Here is a 25,109-nt window from a genome sequence, read left to right as displayed (position 1 = left end):
ACTGATGACAGAATTCTGTGTTAGTAGGTATCTGCTTCAGCACATTGAAGTATTATCCACTATCTTCTGGCTTTTATTGTTGAGGTTGAGAAGTCTGTTGCCAGTCTTAATTGTCATTTCCTTGAATGTTTATCTTTGGGGTTACTTTAAAATTATTTATCTCTGATGATTTGTAGTTTCATTATTGTATGTCTAATGGTGAATTTTATTTATCTCCCTTGGAATTTATTAGGCCTCACAAATATAAGGATTATACTTTATCAATTCCTGACTACTGCTTTTTTAAACACTGTTGTACTCCTTTTCTATTATCTCCTTTTGGAGCGTTAATTAACTGTATTTTTTTAGTCTCTTCCCAAGGTGGGCAAACTATATAACCTGGGCCAAATCTGGCCTGCTGCCTGTTTTTGTAAATAAAGTTTTATGGGCACACAGACATATCCATTCATTTATATGTGGTTTGTGGCTGCTTTCATGTTGTAACATCAGAATCGAGTAGTTATGACAAAGACCATCTGGGCCACAAAGCCTGCAATATTTGCTATCTGGCCCTTTATAGAAAATTAGTCCATCTCTGCTCTACTTTCTATGCCTCAATACCTCTTTCCATCTTTACCTCCTCCACCTTCCATTGTCTTTATAGATTCCTCAGAAATATCTTACGATTCCTAATTTTATCTTTAGCTATAAACTATTATTTTAACCTAGTCATGGAAATTTTAATTCCCTTTATATTTTTTCTTTTTTCATTTTTAGAATTTCTCTTTGGATATCTTCTTGGTCAGTTGAGTTTCCTGTCCCTGCACCATTCTTTCAATATCCTCCTATTTCTTTTAATATATTAAATATATTTAAAATTTTTCTATATCCAATTGACTCCAATGTCTGCAATTTTTGAGTCTCATCTGTGAAGTATTATTTCTGCTGTTCAACTTCATTGGTAATCAGAGAAATGCAAATCAAGACCACTACAAGATACTATTTATAGCATTCAGTTGGCAAAAGTTTTAAAGTCTGATGATACCAGGTACTTGAGAGGACATGGACCAACAGCATCTCATACACTTTGCTGGCAGGGGCAAAACTATTAAAAACATATCGGGAAACAATCTGTAATTATTTTGTAAAACTGAATATTCCCATACCAAGATCTAGCAATTCGCTTCTGAGATCTACACCTAGGAGAGACTTGCACAGGAAACATGAACAGGAAAGTTTGTGGCAGTACTGTTCATTATGGCGAAAAGGGGTGATAGCTTCACTAATAGAATATAACAGTGAAAATGAATGGACTACAGCTATACTCAACAGGGACAAATCTTAGTGTTATAATATTGAAAGAAAACAAGCAAGTCTCAAAGACTGTACACAGTATAAATTTTTAATAATTTAATAAAGACTATAAAGTAAGATTAAATAATATATATTTTTAGGCATACATATGTTTATCAAAACAGTCATAACCAGATAGTAGTTGGGTTGGGTGAAGAGGTTGGGGATAGGATAGAGAAGACTTAGAGATGAATGCAAAATACGGTAGATCTCATTTTTTGATTGGGTGGTGAGTTCAGGAGTCTTGAACAGGTTATTAAAATACATAAATAACCTATATAAATTAGCAGCAAAAGAGAGGTTTCTTCATAAACCAGTGAAGAAAATGTATCATGAACTATCCATTTTTGTGCACCTGAGAAATCAAAGCAAGAAAAAGAAGAGTGCTAGAGATGAAAGAAAAGAAAAATAGGTTTCTACTATTTCTGCCAGCAACATTTTTTTTAATTCTCATGATCAAAGACGGTCATGGATCTACCAAAAGTTAGCAAGACTCTCTTTTAGATGAGAACTTCTGTTGTCAATTTCACGGTCTAAAATTGTCATGTTACAACCTAGTCAATATGCTGCATTTGACCATATTAAATGCTAATATCATATCAAATACCTTAGAGGGTCTGATCTGGGGGTGAGAGGGCGGGGAGAAGTGAAAGTAAAGGGAAGCAGGGCAGGAGGGTTGATCTGCATTGTTCTTCTGGAGACCAGAGAGCCAGAAGGCAGGAGGGGCACAGAAGGAAGGTGGGAGGGAGAAGATGCTGGGATGAGTCCCAGGCTTTGGGTGGGGAGAAGCATTTCATTTCACCATGGAGGGAGGCTCTCAGCAAATGGGGCACGGGCCCAAGTGCCAGTCTCCTTTTGGATCCAAAGTAAAACAGGTCGAGGAGAACCCCAACCCCTTCCCGCTGAGACTTCCTGGATCCACTCGTTGCCACCAACCGCGCCCTGACAGGGAGCTCCAGGCCGTGGGCTCAGGAGGCGGGCGACCAGCTGCCCAGCCTCCTCCCAAAGCCGCGCGGGCCTCTGCTTGGTGAGCGGGCGGGCGGAGCCCGGGGGTGGCAGCTGGGCCGCGCACCGTGGCCTCCCCTTCCGCTCGCCTGGCTGCCTGGCTCCGCGCCCTCGCCCTCGCCCCGGGCCGGCCGGGTTCCGACGTGCCGGCACAGCTCGGCTCCCAGCGCGTCACAGTCCCGGCCCGGGCCGGGAAGAGCTGGGGCGGCAAAAGCCTCGGCCTTTCTAAATCTGGCTCCGCACGAAAGCCTGGGAGAAGGCGGGCGGCTCCACCCCACAGCCCGCGATTGCTCAGAACGGGCAGTGACTCACCGCGCCGGCAGGCCCGGCAGGCCCGGCAGTCCCCAGTCCTCCCCCAGGACCCTCGTCCTCCCCGCGCCACACCCCGGGAAGGAATCTCCGCCCTTCAGCCTTGGGAGGCCTCGGGAGCCCTTCCAGCTGTCACCCCGCCCTTCACCTGCCCTCCCTACACACTCCGAGAGCTCATCCCTGTGGCTGCAACATTCAGCCGGCCGCTCCGCACAGGTTTCCTCGTAGAGCGCTGTCCCCAGTCTCCACCGATGGGCGGATGGGCGCAGGGCCGAGCTAGCTCCCTACTGTGCCCAGCGCGCCCACTTCACGAATGCGGATTATCAGTGGATGCATGATGTCGGAGGCATGGCAAAAACTGGGGTGATTCTGAGAGGATAGCTGAAAGACCCCTCACAGAAGGTCGTGGCAAATCTGAGAGGCTTTGGCACAGAATATTACAGTATAAACAGAGCGAACCATGTCATTAGTCCTCACTCAGCAGCACTGGGATGAGAGAGAAGTAAATTGGAGGGCACCCCACCGACCTGAGCTCTGGAGTAGAGAGTGTGACCTGGTCAGGGTACAAGTGGAGACCATGTGGATTCCTGGGACTTAATTTTTCTGGTGTGTAAAATTAAGGGGGTTGAATTACTGCCCCTACCATTCTGACAGAATAGGATTGATTCTAGGACTTTTTAGTCTGATCAAACACCGGCTCATCTCAACATCTTCAGGAACACCTCTGAGCTGTAACAGCGTCCTTGCGCACATGTATAGTGCTTTTAACTTCTCTGAACACTTCCATTTAGATTCCACATCCTCCCCCTAGACTATCTGTTAACAATCCTCATGGTTAGAAACACATAACCGATGAGGAAACAGGTTCAGAGGATAAGGGTCTTGCTCAAGGTCATGCTGCTATAGCCAGTGGCACAGTCAAGAGCAGAAAACTCAGTTAAGAGGCTCATTTTAATGCCGCGAGAGCCCCAGCTTTTTCACCCACTTTGAGAAAGTCACTCACTTGCTGGGACTCACCCTCCATCTACAGCATGGTGAGAACTCACCCTACCCAAGAAAGAGGGCTCAGATTTTAGATGAGCTGGAGAAAGGGCCTTCCAAACCTCAGAGGAGTCAGGAAGAGGGGCTTTGTAAGTCATAATCTATATATTTATGGAGTTCCCATCGTGGCTCAGTGGTGAACGAACCCGACTAGTAACCATGAGGTTTCGGGTTCAATCCCTGGCCTCGATCAGTGGGTTAAGGATCCAGGCATTGCCGTGAGCTGTGGTGTAGGTCGCAGGCACAACTCAGATCTGGCGTTACTGTGGCTGAGGCCAGCAGCTGTAGCTCCAATTCGACCCCTAGCCTGAGAACCTCCATATGCTGTGGGTGTGGTCCTAGAAAAGACCAAAAAAAAAAAAAAGAAGAAAACCAACCAACCAAAAATATTAAAAAAAATTAATAATCTATATTTGTAGGTGCTCTGTGTTGTACAAAGTACTTTCACATCCATTATGCCCTGTAAGGTACTCAGAATTATATTAGCTGATATTTTAAGGAGAATGAAAGGTTGAATGAAGTTCAGCAGTTGAGTGACATGTGCAACAATAACACCCAGTCTGTGATCTTCCTGTGTTATGGCAGGAGATTCTGGAGTAACTAGGATAATAATGAAGATTCCTCTGTCTTCATAATGGAAACCAAAGCATCTCCCTTCATTTTTCTCACCTATCTCCCTAAGACAGCCTAGGAGGGAGAAAGATACAGGGGTGGAAACTCCCTAGGGAGGAAGCTGGTGTAAGGGTGAACCCTGCCTGTGGTCCAAGGGACAGAGTAGTGGAAGGCTTCCTCAGAGTCACACAGGTGATACCAGCTCATGGATGAGCCCAAGACTTCATGTCCCAGCCCTTGAGCCTGCATTCAACATGTGCCAACATTCTTTGGATAAGCCTATATCTGTCATGGAGGTCACCAAAACTCTTTGTCACTCTCGGATTTATAAGTGCTGGTTGGTGCAACCTCTAAGAGGCTGGCATCTCAGGGTCATTCCAAAGCATCCCAACTGAAGAGGAGTGTTGAGTTGCCTACCAAAAGCACAGGAATGCTTTCCATCATATACACTAGATCCTGTCTTTGTCCCCAGACTTACATTTGCTAATTCTTTTCCAAGTAGTGACAGCCTCTTGTTCTTCCTAACTCCTTTCTCTCTGTCCATCCCCCGCCCAATCTATTCCTGAAGATTTTTTTTTAAACTTTCTTTTCTTTAAAAACACAGTCCAGGAGTTCCCGTCGTGGCGCAGTGGTTAACGAATCTGACTAGGAACCATGAGGTTGCGGGTTCAGTCCCTGCCCTTGCTCAGTGGGTTGACGATCCGGCGTTGCCATTGAGCTGTGGTGTAAGTTGCAGATGCGGCTCGGATCCAGCGTTGCTGTGGTTCTGGCGCAGGCCGGTGGCTGCAGCTCTGATTAAACCCCTAGCCTGGGAACCTCCATATGCTGCAGGAGTGGCCCAAGAAATAGCAAAAAGACCAAAAAAAAAAAAACACAAAAAACCACACAGTCCAGGATAAAATATACTCAGTCCCTTTTGCACATACAAACATTTAAGACGTGAAGGCAGGAAAGTCACTTGGTTCCTGCCAACCAGAGGCTAGTGTGAGAGCACAAACCCAGCCGGTGGAGCCAGCCTCTCCACCACTAATGAGTAAGTCCACTCACAGCTTTATAGGGGGCTTGATTTAGGGTGTTCCACATCTTCCTCCAGAAAGCCTGGCCCTCGGCTGGGTCTGTGTAAAAGCCACTCTGCATTTGTAACTCTCACTTCAAACACGGCCTACACCTTCATGTGGCATCCAGACACACTGAGGGAGGGAAGGAAGTTTCAAAGGCAATTCAAGAGTTCCAAGCTTTCTCCCCTCTCTGATCTCTTCATGCTGGGTTCGGACCCCTGTGCCCTACCCAGGCTGGCTCCAGACTGTCAACTCTCAAGGGCAAGCTGGAGAAAGGGCCTTCCAAAGACACCGAGTCAGTATCTTTATTTCACTTCTGAAATCACATCGACTTTCGCTTCTGGTTGCCTATTGTCTTTGCTTTTTAGGGCCATATTCACGGCATATGAAAGCTCCCAGGCTAGGGGCTGAACTGGAGCTACAGCTGCCAGCCTACACCACAGCCACAGCAACAAGATCTGAACCTGCACCACGGCTCACAGCAACGCCAGATCTCTGACCCACTGAGCGAGGCCAAGGATTGAACCTGCATCCTCATGGTTACTAGTCAGATTCATTTCTTTTTTTTTTTGTCATTTTGCCATTTCTTGGGCCGCTCCCGTGGCATATGGAGGTTCCCAGTCTAGGGGTCCAATTGGAGCTGTAGCTGCCAGCCTACGCCAGAGCCACAGCAACACGAGATCTGAGCCGCATCTGCAACCTACACCACAGCTGACGGCAATGCCGGATCGTCAACCCACTGAGCAAGGGCAGGGATCGAACCCGAAACCTCATGGTTCCTAGTCGGATTCGTTAACCACTGCACCACGACAGGAACTCCATACTAGTCAGATTCATTTCTCCTGTGCCACAATGGGAACTCCCCTGGTTGCCTGCTATTATTGGATTCCATGAACCGTATTTATGACTGACTTGTGGCCAGTTTCTTCAGATATAAGAAAATGTGCATAGTATTGGGTAGGAAAAAAATTAAATCAGAAACTTGATATTCAATGTATTCCCCAATTTTGTTTAAAAATGTAGAGACTCATCTATATACATAAAAAAAAGAAAGAGAATACACCAAAATGTTAACAATTATTTTTGAATTTATGGAAACCTTACTTGTCCATAAGAAAAGCATGTGAACCAGAAAGTACAAAAAAAGATTCTGTGTGTGGGAATGCAGGAGATGTTCTGCTGCTTAGGGTACAGAGAGGCAAAGCTGCCTAGGACTCAGACAGGATGACTAAGGAGTTGGGTGAGAAATAGCCCTGACTTACACTGGGGCACAGGTTACCTCCCAGTTAGTCAAGGGACTTTGGGAACAGCCAGCCCTGGGGGAGCTCTGAAGTGCAGCTGTTTATAGCAACAGGTGCATGAGCTAAGCTGAGTAAGTTAGTTGGAGAATGTGCACTTCACTGATCTGAATATAGCTGGGATCCCGGATTGCCTCATCTTGTATTTATTCCAACAGCCTGACCTGTTCTGGGCCAAAAACACTAGTGGAGATTGGAAAACAGAAAGAAGTGAAATGGGAATAGCCAAGAGTTGGAAACAACTTAAATGTCCATTGACAGATGAATGGATTAAGATCTGATACGTACATACAATGGAATACTACTCAGCCACACAAAAATGATGAAATAATGCCATTTGCAGCCATATGGATGCAACTACAGATTATCATACCAAGGGAAGTCAGAAAGAGAAAGACACATACCATATGATATCACTTATCTGTGGAATATAAAATATGACATAAACGAACCTATCTACAAAAGTGAAACAGACTCACAGACATAAAAAACAAACTTGTGGTTGCCGAGGGGGAGGGGGAGAGCGAGGAGTAGGGAGGGCAATGTATGGACTGGAAGTTTGGGTTAGTAGATGCAAACGATTTCATTTAGAATGGGTCAACAACAAGGTCTACCGTATAGCACAGGGAACTAGATCAATCTCCTGGGATAGACCATGACGGAAATGGATATTAAAAAAAGGAAGTTTTTTTGAGAGTTCTTATAATGATTGGATACTGAATTTTTCAGATCTTTTTCCTGTATTGATCGATCAAATACCTTTTTTATCCTGTTAATATGCAGAGTTAAATTGATTTTCAAATATTAAAACAACTTTGCATCCCTGGAATAAACTCCACTTAGCCATGGTGAAAAAATAAATAAATAAATAAAAAGGATGTGTGTATATATGTAAATATAAATATAACTGAGTCATTGCGCTATACAGCAGAAATTAGTACACCATTGTAAATCAATTACATTTTAATTTTAAAAAAAAGAGAAAGAAGTGAAATGGGAATTACCACCGTTGCCAAAGTTCTAAAATGGAGACACCACCCACCCCACCCCTCTGCCTCCCCACCTTGTAAGTGGCCACATAGTAAAGTTATACAGAGGTGGCCCCAGGGAGCCTCACAAACTACCAGCATGGGTCCAAGAGGGTCCAGGAAAAAGTTAACAGGTGAAGCGAGGGCAGCTTCCTCACACAGGGGTTTAACAATTCTTGGAGGCCAGGTCCCTAAGCAAAGTCTCCTGGGGCACTGGCTACTGTTTCTTTTCATATCCCAGTCACCAGGTCCCCAGGAAGATCCCTGTCTCTGCCACCTAAGTTCAGCTGAGCAAGAGAGGGCTGTCACCCTATCTCAGGTGCCCTTCCCTCCACCCTTAGGAACTTTGTTTTCCCCAATCTAGCTTCGCAAATACAAATGCTGGCAGGACCAGGCAGGCACAAAGATGAGGGAAGCAGGCTGGGCACCAGGCAGCAGGGTGAGGGGGTGTCTGCGGCAAACTCGAAAGCATACACTTGTCTGAATGGGGCAGCAGTTACTGAGTTCCTGCTAACCGTTGCCATGGAAAAAAGGTAGGATTTTTGTCAAAGCTCCCAATTTTTGAGAAGAAGCAAGACATTTGGATTTCTATGGGAAATCTTATTTTTAAAATTTGGTAACCAACTATAATTAATCTGCAAGGTTGTTTGGGTAGGAGGAGGTAGAGAATTTGGGAGTTGAAATGTCCTTGAAGTATATTTAGGCCAAACTACTCATTTTACACATGAACAAATGGAAGCCCAGATTTAGAGATTTCCCCAAAGTGATAGGGCAACTTAAATGGTTTGAATCTCCCAACTTCTAATCTTGAACTTGTTCCTCTAGACCACCCTGCCTGCCATGAGGAGGCCTTTACAGTTATTCAGCATGAGATGGTGAAGTGCTGAACAGGGATGATGAAACTGGAATGCACTGGGAGGGAAAAAGGTAAACTTTGCTGTGATTTTTGAGTCTATAAAGAATAAGTTCCATTTGTTTATTTAGTTATTCATCCATCCATCCAGCGTTTACTGATGATCATTCCTTGAACCAAGGACTGTGCTAAACACTGGCTAAACACAGATGACTAAGGCACCACTCTCCCCTGCAAGTAGCTCACAGGCTGTGTGTGGGCTAGGCTGATGCTGCAGCCAGAGCTGACGAGTTGACGCATCCCGGCAACCATGATGCCACAGGCCCGCTCACACGAACTCAGCTCATACTCACGCACCCACTTCTTCTGAAAGCATCTCTAGTCACTGGATCCTTCCCTGAGAAACTGGGAAGGGGGCTAGAGAATCTCCCCTGCTCCAAGAGAGCCTGGAGCACTTAAGGAATCCATAGGAAGCAGGAGCAGAACCCAGCCTCTCATTGCCAAGCTCCTTCCAGCTCAGGGAGGGCAAGGTCTGGCTCATGCATTACCCTTGCCAAGCTGCCACTTCATACCAGCTAAAGTTTCTGTGTGGGCGTGTGCTGGGGAGAGAGGAGGAGATGGCACACTGGGACTCTCCTGCTATTTATTAAGTAGCCTGCTCCATTCCAGCGGCAGCTGACAGATGATCTGCGTGACCAAAGAGTGGTGGCATTCTTGGGCCTCAGCTTCTATCAGCAAGTAGCAACTGTCGTCACCCAGTCTGGCTCCCTGTATCAACAGCAGATTTCCTAGCACAGCTCTAGGTATCTACCTCCTGGGGGAGGAACGCGGGGCAAGACCAACAAGGTGAGGTGACTGCAGCTCTCCACCTGCCACTCTGCCTTCTTTTTCCAGGTCTCTTGTTGTGTAAGCATCAAGCACAATCTTGGAACTGGCACGGAGAAGGTCATCTGCCATGAGGAAATGATGGAGTCCCCCTTTGGCCCCTGCAGCCCTTTGGTGGAGGAGTTGCAAGAAGCTGGGGCCTCTGGGCCTTTCGGTTACTAGGAGACAATGGGATTTGACCCTTTTATAAATGTACTCAGCCCAAAGGTTAGCATGGAGCAGGTGGGCAAGCTGGTGCCAGGATCCATGAAGAAGGAAGGGCAAATTGGAGGGATGGGAGAGAAAAAATTAAAATCCCCGATAAGCACCTACTATACCAAGTCCTCAGAACATGCATCACTCTTTACGCATGATTATCTCCACGTTCCAGAGAAAACTGAATCCAGTCACATGGAAAACTTGTCCACGGTCACATGGCTGGCAAAGCAGATTTGAATCCAGTCCCATCGGACTCTGATCTGGGACTCGGTAGGCTGTCTAGGTGACAGAGGACACAGGGCATCACTCTAGAGAAAGGCATGGGAAGAGACTCAGGATTTGGTAAACTCTGAGCCCTGGGGCTGAAAACCCAATGGAAATTAGCGTTCCTTTCTCTAGGGATAGAGGACCTTAGCATCCTATTTTCTGTTCCACTAAGTGGATTTTCCAGTGTTAGAGAAATCTCCTCTCACCTGCTCCCTTCACAGGGCTAAGGGTCTTAGGTCAGATGTACAAGACAGGAGATACAGATGGATACAGGGCCAGACTTTCCTTTAGACTCCTCCATGTTGAGGGACTGTTCCTAATGTCCCATCGAAGGAGACAGGGGGACTTGAGGGGGGCTCAGAGGCACACCCAGAGGGTTATTCTAGTTATTCCAGTAGCCCATTCTCCAACAGTTATCTGTTTTTTCCTCTGATCATGGGAAACCCAAGAGTGCAAAAGATACTAAAACAATATCCACTCAACAGTTTTGGTATTAAGCACTTATCAAGTGCCATGTAATATCCTGGGGATACCTCGGTGAACAAAAAGACTAACCAAATCTTGCCTTCATGGAGGATACATTCCAGCGGAATCAACATAAAATAGTCTTTTTTTTTTTTTTTTTTGGTGAGTCTTGGTTAACAGAAAGGGTCTTGGTGTCAGACAGCCCTGGGTGAAGTATCGGCCCAGCGCTAATCAGCCAGAGGACCTCTGGGCAAACTACTTGCTGAGTGTAAGAAAAATGACATGTTGTTGTAAGGGTGAAAGATAACATTATTATTATTATTAAATGTATTAAAATGCCTGGCAGATGAGGTTTCAAAATTGTTTTCTTGGAGTTCCCGTCGTGGTTCGGTAGTTAACGAACCCAACTAGTATCCATGAGGACTCGGGTTCAGTCCCTGGGCCTGCTCAGTAAGTTAAGGATCCAGCGTTGCCGTGACCTGTGGTGTAGGTCACAGATGTGGCCTGGATCCTGCGTTGCAGTGGCTGTGGTGTAGGCCAGCAGCTACAGCTCTGATTCGACCCCTAGCCTGGGAACATCCATATGCCTCAGGTGCGGCCCTAAAACGACAAAAAAAAAAAAAAATTTTTTTTCTTATTTTTCCAGGCCCATCTGAACAGGCAGACTCTGGGACAACCCACATGCTCTCTTATCTAGGGGCTGCAAACAGGGCATCATCTCCACAATGTCCTTAGGGAGAGTTTGGTGTGGGAAAGAGCATACTTGGGTTTGCATCCACCCAAGGTCAAGGATTTCCCCTCTTGAAACATCTGCTCCCACCCGAAGTCCCTGCTAAAGGGACAGGCCTGGGTGGTCATGACTCAATTAGTCCACACTCTTCTCAGGCAGGCCACCCACAATTAGCAGGGGTGGACATCAGACCTAAGCTGGAAATCAGCATCTCTTGACATTGGGACTGAGAGACTGGGTTGATCTGTTCTACAGAGCCTGGCAGGAAGGTCATATAGATTAGGAGACTGAAGCTGCTGCATGGTGAACCATGATGGGTGCTGTGCATGTGGACAAGGAAGCAGAGAAGAGGGTGCTCAGGTTCAGTCCCTGGGCCTGCTCAGTGAGTTAAGGATCCAGCGTCAGAGAAAAGACACAGTCACACAGGGCCTGTACTTCTCACTGCTAAATTCTGTGATATTCCTCTGGACCCTAATAAAGCCTCCCTTTCCTTCTCTTTTGCTTCTTTGGATTGGTTTCTGTTCTGTAATCAGATGATCTCTAAGACAAATAGAGCACCTGTCTCAGGAGGTGGTTGTTGTGACATAATTTGAAAGCAGCTGGCATTAAGTCGACATTCAGTAAATGCTGTTGCATTTCTCCCTGATCTTGTCAGTCAGTCATTCAGCAATGGAAAGAGGAAATTCAAAAATGGGCTTGACTAGGGTTGGACCCCAGCCTTATATTTTTATGAACATCTTCATTAAATCTATCAAATGAAGGTAATACTGATATGGAATTTATTGTCAGCTAGGAATATTAAATGAGATAATTCAAGTATAATATCTAGCATATAATTACCAGAGGTTACTCAGACTATTACTTCTACTGTTGATATTACTGAAGATGCAACAAGTGTTGTTTTAGATCTTGGTCTAGGCAGGGAGAGAGGACAGAGAGCAGGATCGGGAGTGGACAGTGAGAGAACACAGAAGGATGTAGTAGCAAGTGTCATCATAAGGGCTGGACAATAGAGAGAAGATACTGAAATGCAGAAGTTCCTGTTGTGGCTCAGAGGAGCCCAACTGGTACCCATGAGGATGCGGGTTTGACCCCTGGCCTTGCTCAGTGGGTTTAGGATCTGGCGTTGCCACGAGCTGTGGTGTAGGTCACAGACTTGGCTCAGATCTGATGTTGCTGTGGCTGTGGGATAGGCTGGCAGCTGCAGCTCCGTTTTGACCCCTGGTCTGGGAACTTCCATGTGCCCTATAAAGCAAAACAAAACAAACAAAAACAGGGACTGAAGTGCAAACTGGAGAATGAGAAGGGGTCACTGGAGTTATATGCCTGACATACATCCAGCACTTCAGTGTTTATGCAATGCTTTCATCTACTGTATCTCACTCGTCCATCACAGCACTTGACAGGGTAGATAAGGAAAGGCGATATTACACACAGTTTATAAAGGGGAGATCTGAGGCTCAAAAAGAATGTGTATAACAATGTACCCACCAAATCTAGATCCACTCTTTTACTTTCAATACCACACTACCTCCAGAAAGTAGGGTGGAAGGGCTGAAATGAGACGGAAGATTTGGAGGAAGGATGGGAGGGTTTCTCTGGAAGTTTATTTTTTCATTTCAAGGTTCCACTCAGATCCCTCTGCCCCTCCCAGCATAGAATATCTCTTGGCCCATCAGATTCAGGAAACGTTAAGCAGGGGGTCATAAAGTCAGACCACACTGGGATGCCAGTCCAAGGACTGGGTATATCAGGCTAGACGAACACCCAGATTCAGCATGAGGCCCTGGCCCAGAAGGCAAAGGACAAGGGCAAGTCTTTACCAATAGGCCAGTCTCACTGGTGACCCAGGGGCTGCCCTGCAATGGTCTCCAAGACCCCTCTCAGCTCAATCCTGTATGGAATCCATGCCTATCTTCCTGAGATCAGGGGTTAAAGGTGTTCTCCAAAGACACGAATGCAACTTCTCTGGAACACGGACACAATCAGGGCTTGCTGTGAGTGCCCAGGCTCAGGACCACTCATCCTGGAGCTGAAAGTAGGCAACTCTGAGTCCTTCCTGCCTCTGGACACCACTTCTCCCCAAATCCTAACATAGTGCCTGGCACACAGTTTGGGCTTACTTTGTGTTTGCTGAATGAACAAATGAATAAATGAACACGCCAGTGAATGACAGACTGACTCTGGCAATAAAATCAACCTGTGCTGTCCCATTACTGTGGCCCAACCCTGCCTCTGAATCAGAGCTCCCAGCCACTCGGGGTTGGTCAGCTGCCAAGGAAGAAGTGGAAGGTCAGAGCGCTTCCCCTCCAGGGACCACACCCTGAGAAAAGGGCAGGGCTGGGGACACCCCAAGACAAGGGCAGGCAGGAGGAAGGCTCTCCCCACGCCTTTCTGGAAGCCTTCTGCTTCCCCTCTCCATCACCCTGCTGCTCCCAGCTCAAGGCCCAGCCAGCTGCCTGGAGACCAAGGGAAGAAACCCAGGTCCACTTGGAACTACACAGTGATAAGGGTGGTGCCAGAGTGCTGCTTCTTTGCATTTTCTCTAGCGCTAACAACCTTAATTGTTAATAACAGCAGCAACAAAAGCAATCATGGCCCAGCACTTTTATGGTTTCCAGCATCCTTCTTTCAAAAACTTCTAGCACATGACCTCATCACATGCTGCACATCATCCCTGGAGGGGCTAGAATAATTCTCCCTGTTACGTGGATAGAGAAATTGGGTCCCAAGACAGCTGGGCATTGATCTGGCTCATGCAGTGATATGCTGAAGGGTTTGGGGGCCCAGCCACAGATGTGGAGTGGGGAGACCTGGGCTTGGCCTCCGGCTACTCTGGTGTCCTTGGGCAAGTCTCTAGGTTTCAGTTTTCTCACTTATGATAAAGGGAAATTGGACTATGTCTCCAACTCTATCCATCTCAAATGCGACTGACCTTCTGTGTACCAAGGTCAGAAAGCCCCTGGAAGTGTGAATGCCAGCTGTGCCTATCTTAGCATCCTAACAGATGTCCTATGAGTGCTCCCCACAAAGAAGCCTGTAGTACAGACGGCGGGGAGGAAACATCAAAAAATCATCCTAATGGCCCATGAGCACCAGGAGAGCAGGCAGGCAGCAGGCTCTGTCTGCTGAGGCCAGATGCCATCCGGCTTGAGACGGGGTGCTGGCTCAGACAAAGGGGGGAGGCATTCTGGTGGGAGGGAGCAGACAGCCTCCCTCACCTGCCAGAGCATCTGATGTTCCATGACGCTGCCGAGTGTCCTCAGCCAGATGCTGCAGCACAGCCCTTCCTTCCAGCCTGCCTCCCCTCCCCCACCCTCTCCTCCATCAGATCGATTTTCTCTCCTCATTCAAATCCTGTTTGGCAATCACCTCCTCCAAGAATAATTTTCAGGTGAGCTCTGCCAAATTTTGGTATCTGCATTCCCACGAATACCCCTTCAGCTCCCAACATCACTAGGTCATGTGTTCCTGTGCCATGAGATCTCAAGTGTGTGTTCCTGCTCTTGGCTGCCACTAGCCAGGGGTGGGGGGGGGGAGAATTAGGTGGCTATTTCCTATTCCTTTCTTAGTTTCCTCCATCCTCAGCTCCCAAGATATGAAGCAGGACATTCAGGGCACAGGAATAGTGGACTATGGATGGACAGCACTCTCCTCTCTACCCACAGGCAGCTGCCTTGGCCAATTAACAGAAAGGCTAATGCTGAAATCTCCATCAGAGCCTGGACAAGGGCCTGGTCAATATGTCTACTTGCAGAGCCAAAAGTCTGGACTGAGAAGGAAGGCAGGCCAGCCTAGCAGCTGGTGGCTTTATCCAAATTTCTCCAAACCCAATCCATTGTGCAGATAAAAACCTCATTTCTCCATCCCACAGCACTGACTGTAGTGCCTGACTTCCAAGGTCTAATAATCTTAATATTAGGCTGAACCATATTAAATTGCCTTTTGTAGGTCAAAACCAATTGCTTTTTGGCAATTTCATGTAGTTGGACCCACTTTGGGGGATCATGTTCCTCAGGAGATAGTAAGCTCCCTGAAGGCTTGGATTCTGTATTTCTAGCCAATCTTTCTTAGTTTCTGGCTTAGGACACAGTAGAACCATGGCCTTGATAGGTGTTGATTGAGTAAGTACTTAATTGAACTTTCAGACAGGTGGAGACGGACAATGTGAGAACCTGTTCTACTCCTAAACCTTGAGGGTGTGGCTGTCCGCAAGGCAGTTCCTTTTAGGTCTGCTGGTGTCCGGTCATCCGGGAAGAAGGGTGGAACTTAGCTACAGGCGGTTACATTGTGCTAGACTCTATGACAAGAGTTTGGTTTGGGTGTTAAGAGTTTTGCCCCTTTGTAAGAAGAGGAGAGTCTTGAATCAGAAATGCCTATTTGTCCACGCTTGGTTTCATTTTATAGTGGGGGAGACGAAGGCCCAGAGACATCATCTGCCTCCGTCAAGGTCACACAGTAGTCAAGAGCCCAGATCACCAGTTTTCTGACTCCCAGTCCCATGTTCTTCTGGCAGGCCTGGCAGCACTCGAGAACAAACCCCTCCCTGTCTGCCCCCTTCCAACTTCCTGGCTCCTGCTCTTTCAGGCTCCCTAAGTAAGACAGAAGGGGAATTGACTAAAGCATCAAGCACCCTCTCCTACATGAAAAGAGCCCTGAGTCACGCAGGGCCTAGCCCCAGGGTTTCCAGGGAGAAAAGAGGGGGCAGAGAGATGCAAGCAGTCCTGGAAACCTGATCTCCCTCCAGACCCTGGACCAGCAGAGAAGGCAGCAGGGGATAGCGTGGTGATCTGGGTCAGACTGCTTCAGTCTCCAGCAAAGGAAGGCCTAGGAGGCCTTGCTTAGTCTCTGCACGAAGGCTCAGGGCAGGCACAGCCAGGTTCTCTCCAAATCACCTCATTAGAGAATTCAGAAGAGATGGGAAAGGTTGGTCAACTACAGGGCTGTGGGTGGATTCCTCCTCTTACAATCTGGGACCCCCCCCCCCCAAAAGGCAGGTGGCTCAAGTTCAGTCGTGGCTCAGTGGTTAACGAATCCGACTAGGAACCATGAGGTTGCAGGTTCATTCCCTGGCCTCAGTGGGTTAAGGATCTGGTGTTGCTGTGAGCTGTGGTGTAGGTCACAGAGGCGACTCGGATCCCGCGTTGCTGTGACTGTGGCGTAGGCCAATGGCTACAGCTCCGAATAGACCCCTAGCCTGGAAACTTCCATATGCTGCCAGTATGGCCCTAGAAAAGACAAAAAACAAAAAAGACAAGCAAAAGGCAGGTGGCTGATTCTGGAAGCCCTCAGTCCCTAGGCTTCCTCAGCTGGCCCGTGGCATGGTGGGGAAGTGCCTACTTCCACCTGTTGCTCCTCGCCTGCCTGGCCTGTGCATCCTGCCCCAGCTGCTACCATCCAGAAAGAAAAGCCTAGTGCCGAGGGCAGAGAGGGCAAGAAGGAAGACTCCCTGGGGAGGGCGCTGCATGGTGGCTAGGGAGCTGACTCCCTGTTGGTAAAGGATCAGGGGGATAAGGGCAGGGAATTCAAGAATCTGAGAGTCCTTCATGGCATGGGCTTCTCTCCCCATCTTGGGACACATTTCAAATCTGAAATGTGAAAAAAATAGTACAGTAGACCCTTGACTTATGTTTACCAGTTGTTAGCATCTTGTAATACCCCTCTCTTGATCTATATGTACATACACACACATACTTTTTTTATGGAACTATTTGAAAAACACCTGCAGTCACTGTGCCCCCAAATTCTTCTGCATAAATATACTCTCTTGGAGTTCCCATTGTGGCTCAGCGGAACCTGACTAGGATCCATGAGACCGTGGGTTTGATCCCTGGCCTCCCTCAGTGAGTTATGGATCTGGTGTTGCTGTGAGCTGTGGTGTAGGTCGCAGACACAGCTCGGATCTGACATTGCTGTGGCTGTGGCGTAGGCCAGCAGCTGCAGCTCTGATTGGACTCTTAGCCTGGGAAACTCCATATGCCATGCGTGCGGCCCTAAAAAGACCAAAAACAAAAAGCTACTCTCTTATAAACCATTATCATGATCATTAGCACACCTTTAAAGATTAACAATAGCGGAGTTCCCATCTTGGCTCAGTGATTAACAAATCCGACTAGGAACTATGAGGTTGCGGGTTCGATCCCTGGCCTTGCTCAGTGGGTTAAGGATCTGGCATTGCTGTGAGCTGTGGTGTAGGTTGCAGACGTGGCTCGGAACCCGAGTTGCTGTGGCTCTGGCGTAGGCCGGGCGGCTACAACTCTGATTCGATCCCTGGCCTGGGAATCTCCATGTGCCGTGGGAGTGGCCCTAGAAATGGCAAAAAAGACAAAAAAAAAAAAAGATTAGCAATAGTTACATGTCATCTAATTTCTATATTAAAAGTTTCTCAATTGTCCTACAAATTTTTTTTTTTAAGTCCCAAGATCCAATTAGGGTTAATGCATTGTATTTAGCTATAATGTCTCTTTATTTTCTTCAAATCTAGACTGGTTTCCATCCCCCAAACACACAATTTCAATGTTCTTTTAAAATGACATTCACTTTTTTGAAGTCTCAGTCAGTTGTCATGTAGAATGGCTTTGGCTTGCATTCTAGATTTGTCTTTTGTCTCCTCGTGATTAGATTCAGGATAACCTTTTTATTTATTTATTTATTTATTTTGGCCGTGCCCAAGATATGTGGAAGTTCCGGGGCCAGGGGCCAGGGATCAAACCTGTGCCACAGCAGTGACAACACCAGGTCCTTAACCCACTAGACCACCAGGGAACTCCCAGGATAGATGTTTTTGAAAAGAATACAGATGATATGATTGAATTTCTTACAGCACATCAGAAGGAACAAATGCCAGGTAGTCCCACTATTGCCGATGTTTGGTTACTTGATTATAATGGTCGGGGTTGACCTGCCCCACTGTAAAGACAGGTGTTTCCTTTTGCAAGGGGTAAATAATTTGAGGTGATACATTGAGTCCAACCTTTCACCCTGTGGTCTTAGCATCCATCAGTAAGCCTGGCCTGAATCAGCTATTACATCAGGGCTGCAAACTGGTAAATTTAAAGTTCTGTCATCACTTCTACACTTCATTAGCTGGCATTTATCTGCTAAGAGTTTTCTCTTCCTGCTCCATTTTAATGGTTAGAATGGACTCAGGGAATCCTTTTTTTTTTTTTTTTCTTTTTTTCTTTTTATAGCCACATCTGCCACATATGCACATTCCCCATGGCCAGGAGTTGAACTGAAGCTGCAGCTGCAGGCCTAAACAACAGCCAAAGCCACAGCCACAGCAACACCAGATCTGAACCGCAAGCGCAACCCACACCACAGCTTGTGGCAACACCAGAACCTTAAACCACTGAGCAAGGCTAGGGATTAAACCTGCATCCTCACAGATACCCTGTTATGATCTTAACCCACTGAGCCACAACAGGAACTTGGGACGAAGGAAATTTTTTATTCAGTGTCTCACAATCTATTCCTATTACATTCTTTCTTTGTGCTCAATGTGTCCACATTTGTAGGTAATAATTTTAATTAACTTCTGGTTTATCCTTCCTGTGTGTATGTGTATATATAGGTAAGTTTGCAATAAAATTCCTATTTCTCTGGTGCTCTCAACCAAAAGGTGGCATACTATATGCACTCTTCTGCTTCTTGCTTGTTTTACTTAATAACATAGCCTAGAAATCACATCATGTGCATTCATAAAGCTCCTATTTTTGTTTTTGGCTGTATAATAATCCACTGTGTGGATGTACTATTATTTATTCAACCAGCTTAAAAATATTCATTGATAGTTTCCAATGATTTCCTTTCCTATTATAAATATGCCTTAAAGAATCACCTTGTGTACAGCCACTATGGAGAACATCATGGAGATTCCTTAAAAAACTAAATATAGAACTACCATATGATCCAGCAATCTCACCCCTGGGCATCTATCCAGAGAAAACCAAATTCAAAAAGATACACGCACCCCAGTGTTCATTGCAGCGCTATTACAATAGCTAAGACATGGAAGCAAGCTCAATGTCCACTGACAGAGGAATGGATTAAGAAGATGTGGTACATGTATACAATGGAATATTACTAAGCCATAAAAAGGAATGAAATAAAGCCATTTTACAGCGACATGGATGGACCTAGAGATAATCGTACTAAGTGAAGTATGTCAGAGAAAGACAAATATCATATGATATTACTTACATGCGGAATCTTTAAAAAGAATTCAGAAGAATTATTTGCAGAATAGAGACAGATTCACAGATTTCAAAAACAAATTTATGGCTACCAAAGGGGAAATGTGGGGGGAGAGATAAATGCGATAAATATTAAAAAAAAAAAAAAAAGAATCACTTTGTCCATAGGTCCTTTTGATTTGTGAATGTGCATTTTCTGGATAAATCCTAGAACTAGGATTGCTGGGTAAATGCATATGTTGTTTTGTTAGAAACTAACTCCCCCCCCCCCATTGGGGCTATACTGGTTTGCACTCCTGGCCTTGCTTTTGCATCCTAGGTGGATCTTGCAATGAGCTGTTCTGAGCTATGCTTCCCTGAGCCTACCTGAGAGTCCTTAAACCTCCCCACTAATAAACACACTACCCTGAGCTCCTTCTGCCCTACTCATCAGGCAGGAAGGCGAGAGCGAACGAGTCTCACTGATTTCAGTCCAGTCCATCTCCCTGAATTACCCCACTGATTTCTATACTTAACTTGGGAAACCACAGTAGAGAAAGATGATGAAGCTAAAGACAGCAGCCAGAGAAGAACTAGAGAGTCCCGATGGAGATGGGGGGGGTGGACGGGTCCCCTTGCCCCTTGACACCTATGTTCTCACCTCCCTTTTCTCTCCTTTAGCCTCTCTACTAACCCTACCCCCACCCCCACAAACACTATTGCCTCCAACAGCTCCTCCCCGAACTGCCAAGTCTTTGGCTCTGGCTCTGACTAGATCCTGCCTGGTTTCCCTCCTCAACCCATGTGCATGTGGGCTGAACACAGAGGACTGGCTTAAGGTGGAGGTAGAAGTCCCTGTCATTTCTGTTTTAACACATGCAGAGGAAATAAGTCAGTGGAACAAGAATGGCTTATACAAGGGAAAGAGGAAAGAGGAGACAAAGAGACGTTGAGAGAGGAAGCGGAGTACAAAACATCCCACACAAGGCTTTTGGACTCCAGCCCCAGGGCCTGCTTTATTCCTCTGACCCATTTGACAGAAGGGGGAAATGAATGGAGAAAGGATGTCATCCTGGTTGCCTCCACCCAGGAGTTCGGCTTCCTTGTGGCCCAGAGGCCTTGCCTTTCTCACCCATTCTCCTGCTCACTGCTACCCACCAAATACCAATCGGAGATGACAGGAGTCAGTGTATGTTTGAGGAGCAGGGAACTGACTGGGAAGAGAGCCTTTTCTGAGGATGGGCTGGGGGAGAGGTCAGAAAGCGGGAAGAATTCCTCCAGGGAAAGCAGGGAGGCCCAGGGGAGGACATTCCTCTTCCAAGTCCAATCAAATACCTGGGTCCCCCTAAGCCAAAGATGCTTCTTAAGGTCTTGGGACCAAGAACGAACATCCTCCTTTCGTCCCTCCAAGGCTTGGTGGATCTGGAACGCCATGGATGGGCAGGGCTTATCTGTCTCTGGGTATGGGGTCCAAGGCCAGGAGAATAGAAAAAAATGGAAAGGGATCCATGGGGATTGACAAGAGAAGCGAAATTCTAGAATAAGAGGCAGTTTCCTCTGGAATACTTGAAATGCTGGCAGGTGGCAGCTGGGTCAGGGCTGGGACCATTCACTCTGTCTCTCAAGAGGCTGCAGTCAAGTGGGGGGGGGGGGTGGCTCCCAGATGTCCCTGCTCAAGGACCGCCACCCCTCCCCCATGCCACCTAACTTCTTCCAGCACTCTCACACCTTGGCAAACACTAACTGCTCCTAACTGAGGCCTCCCCGTTTAACTTTGTTCTGACACCAAAGATCATAGGAATCTGACAAATCTGACTCAGCCACTCCCTTCCACCGTCACAGTGCTTTCCACTGTGCAGAGGGGAAACCAAAGACCACAGGGCAAGCTAGGAATCAGCCCTGATAAGGTGCATTCCCAGACCCCCCAGCCCCACCCTATGCCACCTTCTTCCCTCAAACAGTAACCAAGCGCCTAGGTGCTGTGAATCCCAGGAGGAAAACGAACTGTGCTCCTCCGGCCTGATCTTGAATCCAGCCAGGGACACAGAGGTGGTAACTGGGAGTGGAAGGGACTAAGGCTCTGAACGGCCCGGGAGGCATGAAACCTCCGCTCCAGCTCAGTGAGCTGTGGTGCACGGAGTCCTCAGAGGAAGGCAGAGCCCGAGGCTGGAGAGGAGCTGAGGGAGGGGCTGCGACCGGGCGGGGCCGCAGAGCAGCCGAGGGGAGGGGTCGCGCGGGTAAGTGGCAGCACAGACCCCGCCCCGCGACCCGAGGGAAGGGCTGGGGCTACGAGGAGGTCAACCCCCGCGCCCCGTCCCTCTCCCGCCCCCCCCCCCCGCCCCGTCCCCACCACGCCGGACTCCAGGCCAAGGGACCTGCTCCTCAAGGGAGAAGCCCTCCCGAACCTACCAGAATCTACCCTTAGTGAAAGCACTGAAAATGGAAAGGTCGGCCACAGGAACTGTGGGATTATGGGCCCCCCAAAGGGCAGGGGGGCGGGGAGGGGGAAGGGGGGTGATTTCAGGGTTGAGCCTCTGCAAGATGGTGGCGGGGAGGATGGAGATCCAGAAGGGGAGCAAAGAGACAGATTCCCCTCCCCGCCTCTCTACAGAAAAAGGGCATGGATCTGGGCCTGGGTCCCCTGCCCACTGGGTAAGGCCTCATTCCCTTCCCCAGAGAGAGGAGCTGTCTGGCCTTGGGGTGCAGGCAGATCCATCCCGGCCCCATTTGTGCTCTCTTCCACATCGTTTGCTTCCTTCTTTCCAGTTTCTGCCTTTACCACTCATTCAACCAAACTAGCTGGGGCAGATGGCAGGTGCTTCTTTTTCGCCATTTGGCCCACCACCAAGTTTCAGGTGCAGGACCCACATTGCTGAGCCCACTCCCCAGGCCACCGCCCTAGCCAGCCATCAAGGAAACCTAGCTCACTAGCCATCAGGGCACCACCCCCTTCTGCCCTCCTCCTAAACCTTTCTCTACCTAGTCCGTCCTGACCCCTAGGCCCCTCTCCTTCGCCAGTCTCAGCCTAGAATGACCTTGGTCTCTTCCCCTTCTTCCCTGTAAAGAGGGCCTAGAGCTGAGGGGGTGGGGGATGACCTCCAGATAGAATGGGCAAGAAGGGGCAACTAGGAGATAGAGGACATCCGGGAGGATCTTAAGACTCCCTGCCAGACACCCCACCCAAAGGAGGAGGTGGCAGGCTGGAGTGGGATTTTACTTCCCCTCCCCTAGTGGTGTCAGTTGAGTGCCCGCCTATTTCTTCAGCTGAGATTCCCCCCTACCAGGCCGGCTGGCGCCGACATCCGTCTGCAAGTTATTCTAAGTCAGGCAGGAATGCCCAGGAGGGTGGTGTCTCTGGCCAGCAGAGTGCCCACTCTCTCCCGGGATGTGGCCAGACACTCCTGGGTCCTCCACAGCCAGCAAGAGAAAAGCGGTGGGTCCTTCAGTGAGATGGAGGAGTGTGTGAGGCTGGACTTGCCTGGGGAGGATGCCAGCCGGCCTCCTCCACCACGAGAGCGAGCCAAGTATTTGAGTGAGTGTGTTTGTGAACGACAAGCAGGAGGGACAATCCCAGTCTTAATTTCTAGCTCTTTAGCAAGTGGCCCAGGCTGCTGGGGACCCTCCCAAGGATGCCTGTGGCAACCCCCAACCGCCAAACACTCACCAGCCCCACGGTCACCAGCCTTGAAATTGCAAACTTTCAAACTTCACCCCTTCTGCTTTCTCCCCTTTTGACCAGCGATGTACGGGGCGGTGCCCTCAGAGACACTCATACAGTTGGTTCTTGACGCTCCACACACACTCAAACAACAGCAGTACAAGGGAACTCCCAGCTTTTTCCACGGCTAATTATAGACGTGAAAGTCTGAGGATGTTTTGCAAGCGGTAGAGAGAAACTGCTGAGGTTTCCCTACAAAGCCAAAGAAATTTAATTTGTGCACTGCCCTTCCCCACTTGCAACTTCTAGCTCCTACCTCCACCCATCCCCCAATGAGCCCCTCTCCCAGTCCCCGATGCAGCCCCTCCTTCCTATTGAGCATTTTGTACTCAGGTTTTTTTTTTTTTTTTTTTTTTTCCCATCTCTCTTTGGGGCTTTCAAGAAAGGGAACAGACGCGGAAAATATTTTTGCAACAGTTTTCCATTCTGCGTCTCATTCCCAAGCCAAGGGGGAGGGGAGGGCAGGAACGAATGGGGGAAATAAATGCTTTTTCCAAAAGCTCCATTTGGGTATGAAAAATACAGTCTCTCCACTTCCCTAGCCCCACAGCCCAGGAATGACAAAAACTCAAAGAAAAAAAGAGAGAGAAATCACTTGTTTGATTATACGTTTCTCAGAACTGAGTCTAGGAAGGAAATACAGTATTTGACAAATCTGTGCGCGAGCGCACACACACACCCCTAAACCCAGCTGCAAGAAATATGCTAGGAAGAGGAAATTCAGAAAATTTTAGAAGCCACTGAAAGGAAAGAAAGAAACTAAGTTTGCAAATTAAGGTTCAATTCATTCTCTGCAAACCTACCTTTCTTTCTAGCAGAGATCCAGGCTTCTCCACGCGGGACTCTTTCTCCGGGTTTCCATGGACAGAGGTAGGGTGGGGGTGACGACCCACCGGTGTCCCCCGTGTGGCAACCACGCCGGAGATGCTGGCTGGTCTCTCCTGCCTTTCCAGCTACGACCGGGGAGTGGGCTGGGTCTCCTCCCCTAGCCCTCCCAAAGGAAAGGACCTCTCAGGTTCCTGGAAGAAAAGGGTGCTGGGGAGCTGGACGGGTGTCTCTGGGCTTGCTCTCCTCGGGGAGACCGTTCCCCAGGAAGTTCGTGCCCCCCCTTCAACCCCCCGCTTCAGACGGTCTCAACAGCAGAGCTTTCTTAAGAAAATGCTTGTCATGGCAACAGCTCCAGCCAACTCGGGCCAGACTCCTGCTCACCAGCCGGGCCCGGGCGGGAGGAGAAAGGGGAGGAGCGAGGGCTGGAAGAGGGCGGGACTTGGCGAGAGGCCAGACCATTACTCTACTGTTAAGGTGGCCCGATGGCGAGCTGCGGCTTCTTCCTGGTTTGTCTTAAGGGGGACTGGGGGAGAAGGGGAGGAATCCTCTTTTCTGTGGGGTTTCCTCCCCGCTCTTGCTCTCCCTCGTTAAAAAGAAGGCAGGGTGGGGGTGGAGGTGGGAGTGGATGTGGGTGGCGGTATTCAACGGTTGCTGGGTGGAGGGAAAAAAAGGAAGCTTTTGCAGGCGGTTGGCTTCCTGCAGCTCCGCTCAAACTCTTAACTCACTTAGACCCAGGACCCGGGAACCCAAGGTGTCTGTGAAAACTTGTACAATTCCCTGCCACCCACCTGCCGCTGGTCTGAAGGAGGGGCTCCCTGGAGGAGGAAAAGGAATTGCTCAGATATACACACCAGTACATAGCTTTGCTTATAGACACACCTTAGTAGACACTCCTCACCCAGATTTCACACACACAGTCCCGGGTCACACTTGGCTCCCGCTTGCCTCTGTACCCATCAGAGGCACATCCACAGTGCATGATAATAGCTGCCTATTTTTCAGTCCTACTACGTGAGGGCTATGGCACCAAAAGCTTTGCATATATGGTTTCGTTTCTAATGCTCATGGCTATCTTGAAAGGTACTTATTATCTTCACTTCAGAGTTCAGGAAATTGAGAATCAGTGACTCGCCCAAGCTTCCACATCTGTTTAATAATAACAGAGCAAGGATGCAAGCCCAAGTCAGACTGACTCCAAAGCCAGTCTGTGTACTTTCCTGCACTTGTATCATGCTACAGTACACATTTCCATTTTAATTTGCACACACTCAGACATCCAGGTACACTTATACACAGACTGTAAACTGT

The 25,109-nt window shown here is 48.0% G+C and overlaps 1 protein-coding gene across 5 annotated transcripts in view; it reads right to left on the bottom strand.

Moving 5' to 3' along the window:
• The window catches only part of ATP2B4 (ATPase plasma membrane Ca2+ transporting 4), a 107,368-nt gene extending 83,167 nt beyond the window's left edge, over positions 1-24,201 (bottom strand). Inside the window, exon 1 of one of the 5 annotated variants that reach the window (XM_047753810.1) lies at positions 23,777-24,201. The gene's annotated coding sequence lies outside the window, so the exon portion shown is untranslated. Of the gene's footprint in view, positions 1-22,919; positions 23,239-23,776 lie in introns of those variants that run through there. The other 4 variants (XM_047753812.1, XM_047753808.1, XM_047753811.1 and 1 more) reach the window with 4 other exon arrangements.
• Between the last annotated feature and the right edge of the window lie 908 nt (positions 24,202-25,109).

This window comes from Phacochoerus africanus, chromosome 11 (genome assembly GCF_016906955.1).
Source record: "Phacochoerus africanus isolate WHEZ1 chromosome 11, ROS_Pafr_v1, whole genome shotgun sequence".
Lineage (NCBI taxonomy): Eukaryota > Metazoa > Chordata > Mammalia > Artiodactyla > Suidae > Phacochoerus > Phacochoerus africanus.
Note: the sequence above shows the minus strand (reverse complement) of the source record. Positions and strands in the feature narration are given on the sequence as shown.